Source organism: Dermacentor andersoni, chromosome 4 (genome assembly GCF_023375885.2).
Source record: "Dermacentor andersoni chromosome 4, qqDerAnde1_hic_scaffold, whole genome shotgun sequence".
Lineage (NCBI taxonomy): Eukaryota > Metazoa > Arthropoda > Arachnida > Ixodida > Ixodidae > Dermacentor > Dermacentor andersoni.
Window position 1 is genome coordinate 157,048,824 of NC_092817.1, and position 13,336 is coordinate 157,062,159.

Genomic DNA, 13,336 nt, shown 5'->3' on the forward strand with positions numbered 1-13,336 from the left:
CTGCGGAAAGCTAAAGGGGCAGCCGGCGGCGGCTGAAGCCTGCTTACTCCAGACTCAGAAGACATTCGATGGCAGCGCCCCTACGGCGTCCACTTGTGCGTGGTGCGCAGACTGCTCGCGGTAAAAGCCCTATGGCGCGTGATTTGTCGTTCACTTATTTTGTGTGTGCTAAGTCTCCGCTGTTCTGCAGGTGATGTTCCTGTACAAGACAGTGCACTAACAATGTCACACATCGACTTCTTCGCACAATCTCAAGCTGGGTTATTAGACATTCTGCTTAGAAACTCGCGAACCTTTTCATAGGAGAAATAAAAGCTTCTTTATGCACATGTAAGGAGAATTCGATTTGTACCAGCAGAAAAGCTGGAAAGTAATCAATTTATTTGCATTGCTCATGCACACATCGGTCTTTCCTTGCACCGGCTAAGGGGAAGGATAGGGTAAAACGAGATCCGCCTTTCTCTTGACTCTATGCCGGCTTTTCTTCGTTTGTCCCTGTAGCCCCGCTGCACTACGTTTCGACAGATAAATACTCCGCAATAGCCTCACTCCCATTCACGTTTCGTTACGCCGAGCAATAGCATTGCGCTCATAACAGCGAGGTTATCACTTTGATTCGCGCATTGGATATACGATGTTTACTTCTTCCTTGGAAACATTGCTGCAATATTGAACCATTTTCGCCCTATGAATTGTGCAGTACTCGTCCTTTTTCTTGTGCTTCACGCCAGACCTTGCGCGGAGGGTTCCTGCCAAAGGGAGGGGAGCGACCTGGCGCGCAGCGAGAGGAGGTGGGTGGGGAGGTTGGGTAGATGCCGCTTTAGCAGCGGCAGACCAATTATTAGCGGCACGTTGTTACTGCCAATTCGTTTATTATAAAAGATACATTTTCAGGCTATATTGAAGTTCGTGTTGATGGCTATAGGCGGAGCATACGCAGAGTCGCACGTACTCTAAAGATCGCCTCCCGTCACCGACGACGCTAGTCAAATGGCGAGCGCACCGCAGACGCACCATTAACGGCAAGCATTATCTTACGTGCAGCCCAGTGACACGGGTCGCCCACTGACTGCAAAAAATTGCCGCTTCGCCATTACGGACTCTGTATCGCCCGCTACGCTCCCGTTTCCACGGTAGTTTAAAGTATAAACCCCATGCAAGCGATCTTGCGCACGACAGCGACAAGCGACGCGATGGAGATGGATGTCGCGTTCGCTCGTCTCCTACAAGTCGCACCCCATGCGCGCGATGACTTCGAGCGACGTCTCCCCAATGTTTCCAGTATAAGGGCAGCAATATAGGCGCCGAAACTAGCGTGACGCGTGCGTTATTAACTGAAGTTGATGTGTTTTACTGTAAAAAGCAGCATAAAATATCTCTCAAGGTCTTCCAGTAGGTTCTTATCTTTGCATGTACAAAAATTCAATCGTTTGCTCGTTCCGTGCGACAATCGGAAGTACTTGAGTTATGTACGTCCAGTTCCGGCTTCGCGGTATTGGCTACTCGCTCATAGCACTTCCGGGCGACGAGTGACAAATTCTAGATTTGCAGAACCGAGCGATCGCGCGACAAGACCGAGCGATCTGTTTAAGCGACCACCCGATCCGTCGCTCGAAGCCGTCGCTCGTCGCTGTTGCGCACAAAATCGCGCTCATGGGGTTTAGACTTAAGAGGTGCTTAAACAGGGTAGCAAAGCGCGTCGGCCTTCGTAATATCTGGGCAAAAGCACATATTGAGAAGGAAAAGTTCTCCGGAGAAGGTCCCCGAATTTCGCTCCAGGGACCATTAGTTCTGGCAAACCCAACAGTCGGAAGCAGCTGCAACAGTCACATCATTTCTTGTACTGCTCCACTACACGGACTTCCACCACCAGACGAGCAATGAATGATGCTGGATTCCAGGAGACGCAAGAGTCAGTCAGGAGAAACAACAACGGGAAACGCGAGAGAGTCGAGCGTCTGCCCATGATCCCGAGGCCTTTAAGTTAAAGGTAAAATATACCCCACTTTGGCTCCATCGCAAAGCTCACATCATAGTCATAAGGGCGAAAAATGCGACAAGGGTCTTATAAGCGTTCCGTAAAGGCTTTAGCATCGTGAAGAAAACTAAAAATAGGCGCAAGTCCTAAGGGAAAAGAATGTGTCAATATTTGGTATACTTTGGCGGAGGCATACCCAGGACGCGAAAAATGCAACGGGGACTCCAAAGCCGAAATCTGGTTGGGCCTCAACTCACGGACTTCTCAGGTCCAGCCTTTGATCCCCCCAATGCCCTTTGCATACTCTGTATATCCTATGGCCTACCCACCCCCTCGATAATTACCTCAGGTGCTCTCCGATGGCCTCCATCTACTGATTTTATTTTGATTTTCGTAGGCTAAATGCTTCCACCGCATTACATGAACGTACTGCAGTGAAGCTTAGTAAAGCACATTCGTCATTATGGAACGCATATACGACCCTTGGTGGAAATGTAACGAAAGCATAACACATCGCCAATGGTACGCAGTAGTTTGCGTAGAAAAAAAATATAAAACAACGCTATTTGAGCTACACGTAAATAACAACACACTTGCATAATACGAAACAATGCGCAACTGCGTCACATACGTGGAAGAGTGAACGAACAGTAACAGCAGCAAAATTAGAATATATTCAGTAAGTACAATAATAATTGCCTCATGAATGTAATCAGCGGCGAAGCTCGTCTATGATTTAGGTGCTAACGAAGAATGAAAGTTTAGTCAGTTAAGAATTTGAGCGACTGATGTAATTTGTCTTTGTTAGCTCTTTTCCAAAGGTTCCGCATATGCAAGAATATCCATGAATACATCATTATAAAGCAGTTGCTTTAGTGTTGGCTATTTTTATTAATAAGCACGTTCTTTGTGTTACGGAGACATAAGCACTGCATACTTCTCTTGTAAGTAACCTGGAAGCTCGAGGAATGGTCAGAGCCGCCGCGAGCGTAGGCGTCCTCGGTGCTGCAGTCGGCGCAGTCATTGCCTATAACGCGAGCAGAAAAAAAAGTGCAACAACACTTTTTTGCAAAAATAAGGATAAGTTGGAATGTTCTGACAGTCTCACAATCTAAAAGCCCAATGATTTCGGCGAAAATTTAGTATTCAATGAAAGTAGTTCATTCTATTTAAAGAGGTAAATATTCGCAACCAACTAGTGGTCAGAAATTTTACTGTGAAAAATTTACCCCTAAATTATTTTCGGGATTTCTCAATAAACTTTTCTACTGGCTTTCTTACGCATTATGGCGTTTTCAAATCGGCGTTAGCCAGCACTCGATATTTTTATTCTCGAGGAGTGTCAACTACATCGCACGTAATAAACAGGGGCGGGGAGATTCTGTCGTGAAGTATATTCCTCTGCTACATTTCGTTTTCGCTTAGACGTTCTCCTTCGCAATGCAGAAATGTATTATATCAAACCGCTAGTACGTCAGGTCTTCCGATATCTCATGGGGATGTGTATCTGAGATTTCGCACTTGAAACGTGGCACCATGTGTCCACTTCCGTCTTCACAATTCGATAGCTTTATTTCAGCCATTTCAGCGTGCACTTCAAAGCACATAAAAAAAGCGATTTGTTCGAAACATTTCGGTAGTATCGGCCTTCGCAATGATTCAGCATTTCCCACGTGCGCCGCCACACGGAATACATTGCCCAGAACAATCGCGTATTTTAGCCCTCTCCATTTTCTAAGAGAGATAGGTGTGAAAAGGTAGGGAGAATAAACAAACGCACGCCCAGCTGCCTACTATGCACGTTCTACATTTTTTTAAATTTTCGTCGTTCTCTATATATATATGTTCAAAACAAAGGAAACATTGAGCAACTTCGGGGCAAAGCAGGAATGCGGAGATACTCTTGTCGTGTAAATAATCGTTTCCCTCCAATAAAACCTTTGTTTTGAGCACTACGAATGCCCAATCTATTTTCTTTGTTCATGCAGTCTCTGTCACATTTCGCAGCCTTAGCATAGCCGTGAGTCGTATTTATGTATTCGGAAGCGTCTGTGTGTGCTGACATCTTATATCAGTGTGTTACTTATTACTTTGTGCGTTGAGACTCTCTTACCGGAGCTGAAAACTCGAGCAGTGGGCGACTTATCCGAAACAAATAACTTTCCACGTGTGTCGCGCGCATTCCTCGATTAGCCCTTGCAAGCGCGCGAATACCCCCTGGTGGTTCTCAAAGGCGATAGGTTTTTATCTTCAATCATTCCACGTATGCATTGAAGCTCCTCTTGCTGCTTCTGCTTTTTGCGCGACATGCCAGTTGCATCGCAATACTAGGATGGTTTCGCCACTACAGACAAAACAAGACAATTTAAATAATGCGGTTACTTTAACTGACCTCGAGAAGTGCATGGCAATTGCAACTGCTAAGCATTAAAGCATTGTAACCGATACGCATGAAAGAAAAATCCATATTATCCTCAATTTGCACAAGATAGCACCGCGTGGCGGCGCCCCATTTCATTCTCTCACCTCCCCTGAACATCGCAAACGACACCACAAACATGGTGACCAAGAAGAGGACGATGGCTACCGAGAGACAGAGCCACCAGATGTTGTCGGCGTTTTCCCTGCAGTGCAGAAGAGACATTCACATCATTGTGCAAGCAAAACGATGAAATCATCACTGCCAGTTGTTTTCGACTGAGTGCAGTTGTAAATGCGCTCATACTTTGAAAGAATAATGGAAGTCAATACCGAACCATTGTATTACATAAGCTGACATCGGTGCTGAACAAGTGAGTCACGGTAATTCTTTGATAAATGATCACAGTGAGGTGAAGCCCATCAAACACATGTAGTCAACCAAAACCAAGTATGTATTTTAATATGGCAGCCTATTGTACAGCTATAACAAATTACCTGGCCAGCAAATAATTCTAGCTGAATATTTCTGCCGTAAAACGTGTTTATTATAGTTGGTAGCAGGCATTTCTGCTAGTAATGAATTGACATGCTCATGTTACGATGTCACCTTTACCCAGGCCCCCCGCCCTCCCCGGTTTCATAGGACCTCTATCAATTCTTGTATATTTTTAAACTAGATTTTGTGTCTTTAGGGCCTACTATATAATGCAAAATATTTCATCTTGATAAGATGGGAATTTACTGGCAGAATATTTCAGTACTCTGCCATTCTCGAGAGCAAGCTCTGTCGCTTTCTGAAGATTTTTTTGCGGAATTAGAAAGCGATAACGTGTACGAAGTAAAGTAGTGTTGTTAGGCAGATGATTGTTTCGATATAGCGCTTTCCTAAAAAAGTTCCTCGTGAAGCATTCAGCTCCTCTAAGAGCAAAACAAAAATGCCTAGTTCCTTATACTGGTGTGCTTTCTAACTATCTTCGGTGCACTTCATGCCGGTCTCTATAGCAACCAAGCTTAGTAGTCGTAGTAGCCATAGTACAGTTTCCCATGTTAGAGATTACTAGCACTGATACGCAAGAAACATTCTCCTTTTAGCGACTTACATTTTTCACATTCCTGCACTTCAAGCTAAGTGCGCTTCTTAAAAGACTCAATCAACCAAGACCTAGCACCACAGCGACTATTCTCAAGAGACAATTTTCCTTTCCAATGCAAAGCTTCGAGTGCAGCGTTGCATTTTCTTTACACTTAATAACATAGGTTGCGCACTTTATTGTAAGCAAATAAGATGACAAGTTAATGATACCGAGAACAGATATTTTCGTTCTGCATACATGAAAGATCCGAAGTTTCGCTATTCATTGAGCTTCAATATAAGAATCCATTTGGGTAGATTCCATGAGCGTCTATTTCGTCTACGTTCGCCGTAACTACGTGTAAAATGCAACATATATAATCGGCACAAGACAAAAAGCACCGCAGGAACACATACTCACAGTGCATTTTTTATAAAGCCTGTTTTATTAGAAACACTAGCAGAGATATTGTTAAGAATGGCCCAGCTGAGGTGCAAGTGTTGCCAGCCAGTTGCGACGACGGTGGCGTCAACTTTCAAGAAACGCCACCGTTACGGTCTAGCCTCGTCGCCGTTGTGGCTGAATGAGTTCGACGAAGCAGGCTTTGTGCCGCAACACGACACCACTAACCGGGTCAACCGCGAGCGGGGGAGTTGCCGCGGGAACGTCGTCGGGGACCACTTCCCACGCGCCGACCAAGGCGTAGGACAATGGCTACCCGCGCGTGCTGCGAGGGTCAACGCCGAGTTCTACGAAGTCGGTGTGACATCGGTTCTGGACTGGACCGTGAACCCTTGTGTGTGTGTGCGTGTGTGTGTGTAAGCCGTCCCATAGAGAGGGGGCGCGTTTACAATGACTTGACGAACTTTTCCGTCCCCTTGGAATCAAGGGGGACCGAGTGTTTATAAACCGCTGTTGTGCGGATGCTCGAGACACCTTCTTAAGCAGTCATGTTGGACTGAGACACTTTCTCAAGCAGTCGTGTTAGACGGACGTACTTTCTCTCGAAGTCATGCTAGACTGACGAACTGCATGTAAATACTGTAAATAAACCTTTATTCCTCGTTCTCGATGAGAAGCAGTCTTTCCCTTCATGAACGTCCTCAGCGTGGATAAGTTGGACGACGGCATGGGCCAGCAACCTTCTAATTCATGCCGGACTCCAATCGTGACAACGGATCACGAGCGATGGGATTAAGCCCCCAATCCTGACAACTGGTTGCAGCGGTGGGATGGACTTTGCGACGTGGTGCTGTGTCTGCGGTGAGTGCTTGGTTCTTGCTTTGACTCTGTAGGCTTCACTTTGTGGTTGTTCTGTATAGAACAGTAGGGAAGCTAGATTGTTGAGTGTTAGCTAGGTTGTGTTTTCCTAGCTAGATTTAGAGAGCAGGATCAAGGCAGTAAAGCAAAATGCAACTGGCACTTGAAAGCAAACATTTGGAGTTGTCTCAAGGAAATGAAGGGGCTCTGGGACGATCAAGTGAGGCAGAATCGTACCGCATGGACAGGCTATTAAAGCCATTTGAGGTCGGGACCGACATAGGCTTGTTCCTAAGCAATTTTGAAAGGACTTGCGAGAAGATGAACTTCGGCCGGAGTACATGGCCACAGCGGTTGCTGTCTATGTTGCCGTGTGAGGCGCCGGAAGTAATCGCCAGACTGAGTGCACAGGATGGATATGATTATGCAAAAGTTAAGGCTAGTCTCTTGAAGAAATATCGCCTTTCAGCCGAAGCTTTTCGGCAAAGGTTTACGAGCACAGGCAAGAAAGATAGCGAGGGATATCCGGAGGTTGCATACAGCTTAAATGCCAACCTAGTCGAGTGGCTGAAAACCGCGGAAGCGTACGACAGCAGAGACATGATCATAGAATGCATGTGTCTAGAGCAGTTTTACAAAAGCATACCCCAAGCTGTGAAACTGTTGGTGCAGGACAGAGGGAATGTAAACACTTTGGAAAGGGCGGCTGAATTAGCCGAAGAGTACGCAACGCGTAGAAAGTTGAACGCCGAGGACGAAAACTGGGACGGTCGAAATGGACCGCGGAAACCCTTTCCATTCAAGAGGGGTTCGCAGACTTGACAATCGGAGCCTGTTGACATGGAGGAGAAGCCCGCAGAAAAGAGCGAGGAGAAACTTAACGGAGAAACCGCACAAAAAGAACAGAAAATAAAATTGGAATCTCTTAGACCAATTCGCTGTTATAAATGCCACAAACTGTGACATATAGCTTTAAACTGCGGGAAGCCGAGCGTAGTTTTCTTCTACGTGGAGGAAAGATACGAGAATATGGAACTTTTATGTCCATATCTGCAAAGCCTGCAAGTTAATGGCAAACCATGCCGAGTGCTAAGAGACAGTGCCGCCACGATGGACATTGTCCATCTGTCTTACGTGACGGTAGATGACTTCACCGGAGAAGTAGCATGGATCAAACAGGTTGTAGAAGAACACAGCGTGTGTCTGCCCATGGCCAAAGTGAAATTCAGTGGACCATTCGGGGAGCTGGAGACTGAGGCTGCAGTTTCCAAATTTTTGTCACTGCAGTACCCTTACGTCTTTTCGAATCGTTCGAATCAGTTACTGCGTGACAAAGGGCTTAAACTGGAAGAGGGCATAGTACAGGCATTGACGCGAGGCCAAGCTCGTAAAATCGCGTCGCTTTCGGCTGAATATGCACAAGCTGCTCCAGCGGAAGCAGAAAAGGGGATAACTTCAATACCCGAATCCGAGCTAGGCTCGAGGGATGAAAAATCAGTCGAGGAGGGCCTGCCAGCTGAGCAGCTCAATGAGAGCGTATCACTAGAGTGTCAAAGTGCAAGCCTGCAAGAAGAGCAAGCTGACGCAAACGCAAGCGAGACAGGGTCGTTATTATCACCGGCCTCAAAGAACTTTGATCAGCTCTTACGTGTGGATACAGAGTCACTGGCAGCCGAGCAAAAGAATGATGAGAGCTTAGCCAAATTACATCACACAGCTAAAGAAGGCATTGCTAGGCACAACGTGACGATGCATGAGAGAGGAGGATTGTTGTATCGGCACTACAGAGATCGAGAGGGTAGGATTTTAGATCAGTTAGTCGTACCTACTTAGTATAGGGAGGACCTTTTGAGTCTCTCTCATGGAAATGGGTGGTCCGGCCACCTAGGCATAAACAAATCAAAGGAAAGATTGTTTATGGAATACTACTGGCCTGGCTGTTTCAAAGACGCAGAAAACTTTGTAAGATCATGCGACGCCTGCCAGCGCTCTGGCAAACCAGGACAGACATGCTCCACTAAAGGTAATGCCCTTAATAACAGAGCCTTTCAGACGACTTGTAATAGACACGGTAGGGCCTCTACCAAAAACAAAATCGGGCTACAGGTACTTGTTTACCATGCTGTGTCCGACTACAAAGTTTCCAGAAGCAATCCCTCTGAAAGAGCTCAGCTCCACCGAAGTAGTAGACGCGCTTTTGACAGCTTTTGTACGAGTTGGGTTTCCAGCCAAAATTGAGGCAGATCAAGGGTCAGTATTCACGAGCGCACAGATTTCCACATTCTTGCAAAAGTGCGGGGTAAACTTAATACACAGTTCTGTCTATCACCCTCAGTCAAACAGTGTAGAGAGGTGGCATTCAGTGCTTAAGCGAGTTTTGCGTGCGCTCTGTTGCGAGCACAAGGAGGACTGGTAGAACTGTCCACCGGCAACTTTGTTTGCTTTGCGAACGGTTCCACATGAAGCGACAGGGTTCTCGCCAGCAGAACTAGTGTATGGGAGGACACTCCGTTCTCCACTGAGAATGTTAAGAGAGATGTGGGAAGAAAGAGGAGAGAGTCCAACAGTGGTTGAATACGTGCTAAATTTGCTGGAACGGCTGAGCGCAACCCAAGAACTAGTCGGAAAGAACATGGGAGTAGCTCAAAAGAACGCCAAATTCTATTACGACAAGAATGCGAGGCTTCGTACGTTTAACGCCGGAGACCAGGTCGTGATCCTCAAACCTTCAAGAAAGAACAAGCTTGAAGTTCACTGGTACCAGCCCGTTAAAGTGTTGCACAAACTTTCAGATACTAACTATGCTCTGAAAATGCCCGGTTGCAGGAAAGAGGTGAGCATATATCACTGCAGTTTGATGAAGCCGTACATAGAGCGGAGCGGAGTCGTTAACTATACTATCAAAGAGCAGAATGGCACTAGTACCAAGTTTAAGGAGTATAGGGCGACCTCCAACTCTGAAATCGGCCTAGAAGAAGTAGTAAAACATTCGGTGAGCTCGCACGCTCTAAAACCCGAGCAGCTAGATGAGCTAAAAGAGGTGTTAGGGGAATATCTCGACAGATTCAACGATCGGCCGGGTAGAACCGAACTAATAACGCATGAAATAGAGCTGACATCAACCGAACGAGTAAGATCAAAACCTTACAGGGTGTCTCCAAGACAGAGAGAGATTATGGAGGCAGATATACAGCGCATGCTACAGTTGGGAGTTATTGAGCCCGCTGAGAGAGACTACACGTCACCGCTAATACTGGTAGAAACCCCTAACAAGGACCCTCGTACGTGTGTTGACTACAGGAACTTAATTACCATCACTAGGGATCAGCTGTACCCGATAAGCAACATTGAGGAACGAATTGAAAGAGTTAGCGCTGCTAAATACATTTCACCTATAGATCTCGTGTGGGGGTACTGGCAAGTTCCCCTTTCAGAAAGTGCCAGCCGCTATGCCGCATTCATCTCACCTGTAGGCACTCTTCGCCCTCTCGCACTCAGCTTCGGGCTGAAGAACGCGCCGTGTCCTAAAGACTTGCAGGAGTTCGCCTTGCCCTATCTGGATGACGTAGCAATTTTTTCAGACAGCTGGGAACAACACGTATCGCACCTCAAACAAGTGTTCTCACGGTTGAGGGAAGTCGGCTTAACGATGAAAGTGGAAAAGTGTAGATATGTGTGTTCGCAGGTTACTTATCTGGGCCATGTTATCGGCCAAAACACGAGACGGCCGGCCGAGCTGAAAATAGCTACGATTGGAGAATTTTCTCAGCCGCACACGAAAACAGACCTTCGTTCATTTATGGGACTTGTGGGGTACTATCAACGGTACATTCCGAATTACTCGCAAATGGCATGTCCATTAACGGACGCTCTCCGAAAGGGAGCACCGAGTAGCGTACACTGGGATAAGGACAAAGAGAACGCTTTCCAAAGTTCGAAAACGCTATTGGTTTCTCGTCCTGTGCTTCGCGTGCCAGACTACACAAAGGAATTCATAGTTCAGTGCGACGCAAGTGACAGAGGCATGGGCGTAGTACTTAGTAAGGTCGGCGACGATAATGAGGAGCATCCTATCCTCTATGCCAGCCGTAAACTAAACGCACATTCACACCGAAAGCGGAGCGTCTAAGCGGATAAGCGGATTTTCAAAGCGACGAGGCGGCGAGCGCCCGCGCCTGTTCAGACCGGCCGCGTTGTCTGGCTATCCGCGCCGCCGGGAAGGCGGGGCATCTCGCAATTTCTTTAGCAATTTCAGGGACGTGCCGCCATCTCGCGGTACTTTGGGTTTGTACGCGCGCTTTCGATATTTTTTTCGTCGTGGGTCGGCGCGCTTCCGTCCGCTATCTACTTCTGCAAAATGATGAGCTCAGACGAAGAAGACGAGACCATTGGCATTTTACTCGCCACTTGTCTAGTCGATTTTCAAGATTTGTTAGAGCGCAATACAAGACAAGGACAAAAAAAGATATAAAGCGACGACACGGCGCCGTGTCGTCGTTTTATACCTTCTTTTGTCCTTGTCTTGTGTTGCGCTGTAACAAACCTTACTATGAATCCCAACCAACTGGCCCAACTTGCCGTTTTGCCGCTTTTGAATAACAGAAGCGAAAAACCCAAAGAAAGACATTCGTTTACATTCGGTCACCAGCGCTTCCGCAGTGTCGGGTTCTGATTTGCTGCGGCCAAAGCGGCCAACTTATCCGCGCGGAAAAAATCGCTCCGGGCGCGATCCGGCCAAGCGGCCGCGTATTTTCCGCAAAGCGGAATATCCGCGGCCGCTTGGCCGGATCCGCTTGTCCGCATGTCCGCTCCGCCTTCGGTGTGAACGTGCCTTAAATGTAAGAGAGGAAGCCTACAGCGTTTCAGAGAAGGAATGCGCTTGTTTAGTTTGGACCACCCAGAAGTTGTCGTGTTATTTGTACGGAGCGAAATTCATCTTCGAGACCGACCACTGTCCTCTGACGTGGCTCAATCAAATGTCACACAAAAATGGCCGCTTGCTCTGATGAAACCTCACTCTCCAAGAGTACAACTTCTCCGTTAGATATAAGAAGGGAAAGTTGCCTAGCAATGCGGATGGTTTGAGCAGGCTAATTTCAATTCTGCGTTTGAGGGTCCCGCCTAAATTTTAGGGTTACTAGTGTTAAATTTGTTAAAGAAGATCCCCTCTCATTTAGCAGGATTCCCTCCATGATTGCTGAATTTGTCAGCACGAAATTGCTTCAAAAATTGGTATAGCGAAATGCAGCATTTTTTCTTTCTGCCCTTTGTTTTTTTGAAGCCTGGCGGGTCTAGAGTGAGAGCCAATGTACGTCATCTCGGCGCAGAGCCGTGTTGTGGGGTTCATATTATAGTTGCCTGTCCCTGTTGGATGTTTTGGGGCGGTGACATCATTACACAAGTGGTTACTGCGAGCCAAGACATCACCCTCTGGCCACCAGCCGTTCTCTTCCTGCCCAGCGGTTATGAGCGCTTGACAGTCGAGACTTTGCGGGCCATGGAGGCGCTGCTAAGAATGGCCCAGCTGAGGTGCAAGTGTTGCCAGCCAGTTGCGACGACCGCGGCGTCAACTTTCAAGAAACGCCACCGTTACGGTCTAGCCTCGTCGCCGTTGTGGCTGAATTAGTTCGACGAAGCAGGCTTTGTGCCGCAACACGACTCCGCCAACCGGGTTGACCGCGAGCGGGGGAGTTGCCGCGGGAACGTCGCCGGGGACCCCTTCCCACGCGCAGACCATGGCGCAGGACCATGGTTACCCGGTCGCGCTGCGAGGGTCAGCGCCGAGTTCTACGAAGTCGGTGTGACGTCGATTCCGGCCCGGACCGTGAACCTGTGTGTGTGTGTGCGTGTATGTGTGTAAGCCATCCCGGAGAGAGGCGGCGTGTTTACAATGCCTGGACGAACGTTTCCGTCCCCTTGGAATCGAGGGGGGACCGAGTGTTTATAAACCGCTGTTGTGCGGATGCTCGAGACACCTTCTTAAGCAGTCATGTTGGACTGAGACACTTTTTCAAGCAGTCGTGTTAGACCGACGTACTGTCTCTCGAAGTCATGCTAGACTGATGAACTGCATGTAAATACTGTAAATAAACCCTTATTCCTCGTTCTCGATGAGAAGCAGTCCTTCCCTTCATCAACATCCTCAGCGTGGATAAGTTGGACGACGGCATGGGCCAGCTACCTCCTAATTCATGCTAGACTCCAGTCTTGACAACGCATCACGAGCGATGGGATTGAGCCCCCAATCCTGACAATATGTAACAAACTCTCACAAATGTTTTATATGTTACGGGGATGTTGGGAGTATGTAAAGACTGTATTTACAATATATAAATACACGATTAGCCAGAGTAAATAAGATTGCTGACCACCAACAACACCCAGCAGCCAGCGTCTCGCGATCTTCTTCCTCTGTCTTCTTTCATTCTTCCGTAACAGGACCTCCGGGTGGTGAAGCGCCGTCTCGGCGCATGGTAGGCGAAGAATTGCGAGCGAAGTATGGCTTCAGCCGCGAAACGCGCACGGCGTCAACAGGTGGCGGACTTGTGCATAAAACTGTAGCGGCGAAATCTCTTAATTAACATCGTTAACTTGACTTAGGACT

At 47.4% G+C, this 13,336-nt stretch overlaps 1 pseudogene; it reads left to right on the plus strand.

The window, feature by feature from the left end:
• Positions 1-6,882: 6,882 nt before the first annotated feature.
• On the plus strand, positions 6,883-9,569 carry LOC140217253 (uncharacterized; annotated as a pseudogene).
• The last annotated feature ends 3,767 nt before the right edge of the window (positions 9,570-13,336 follow it).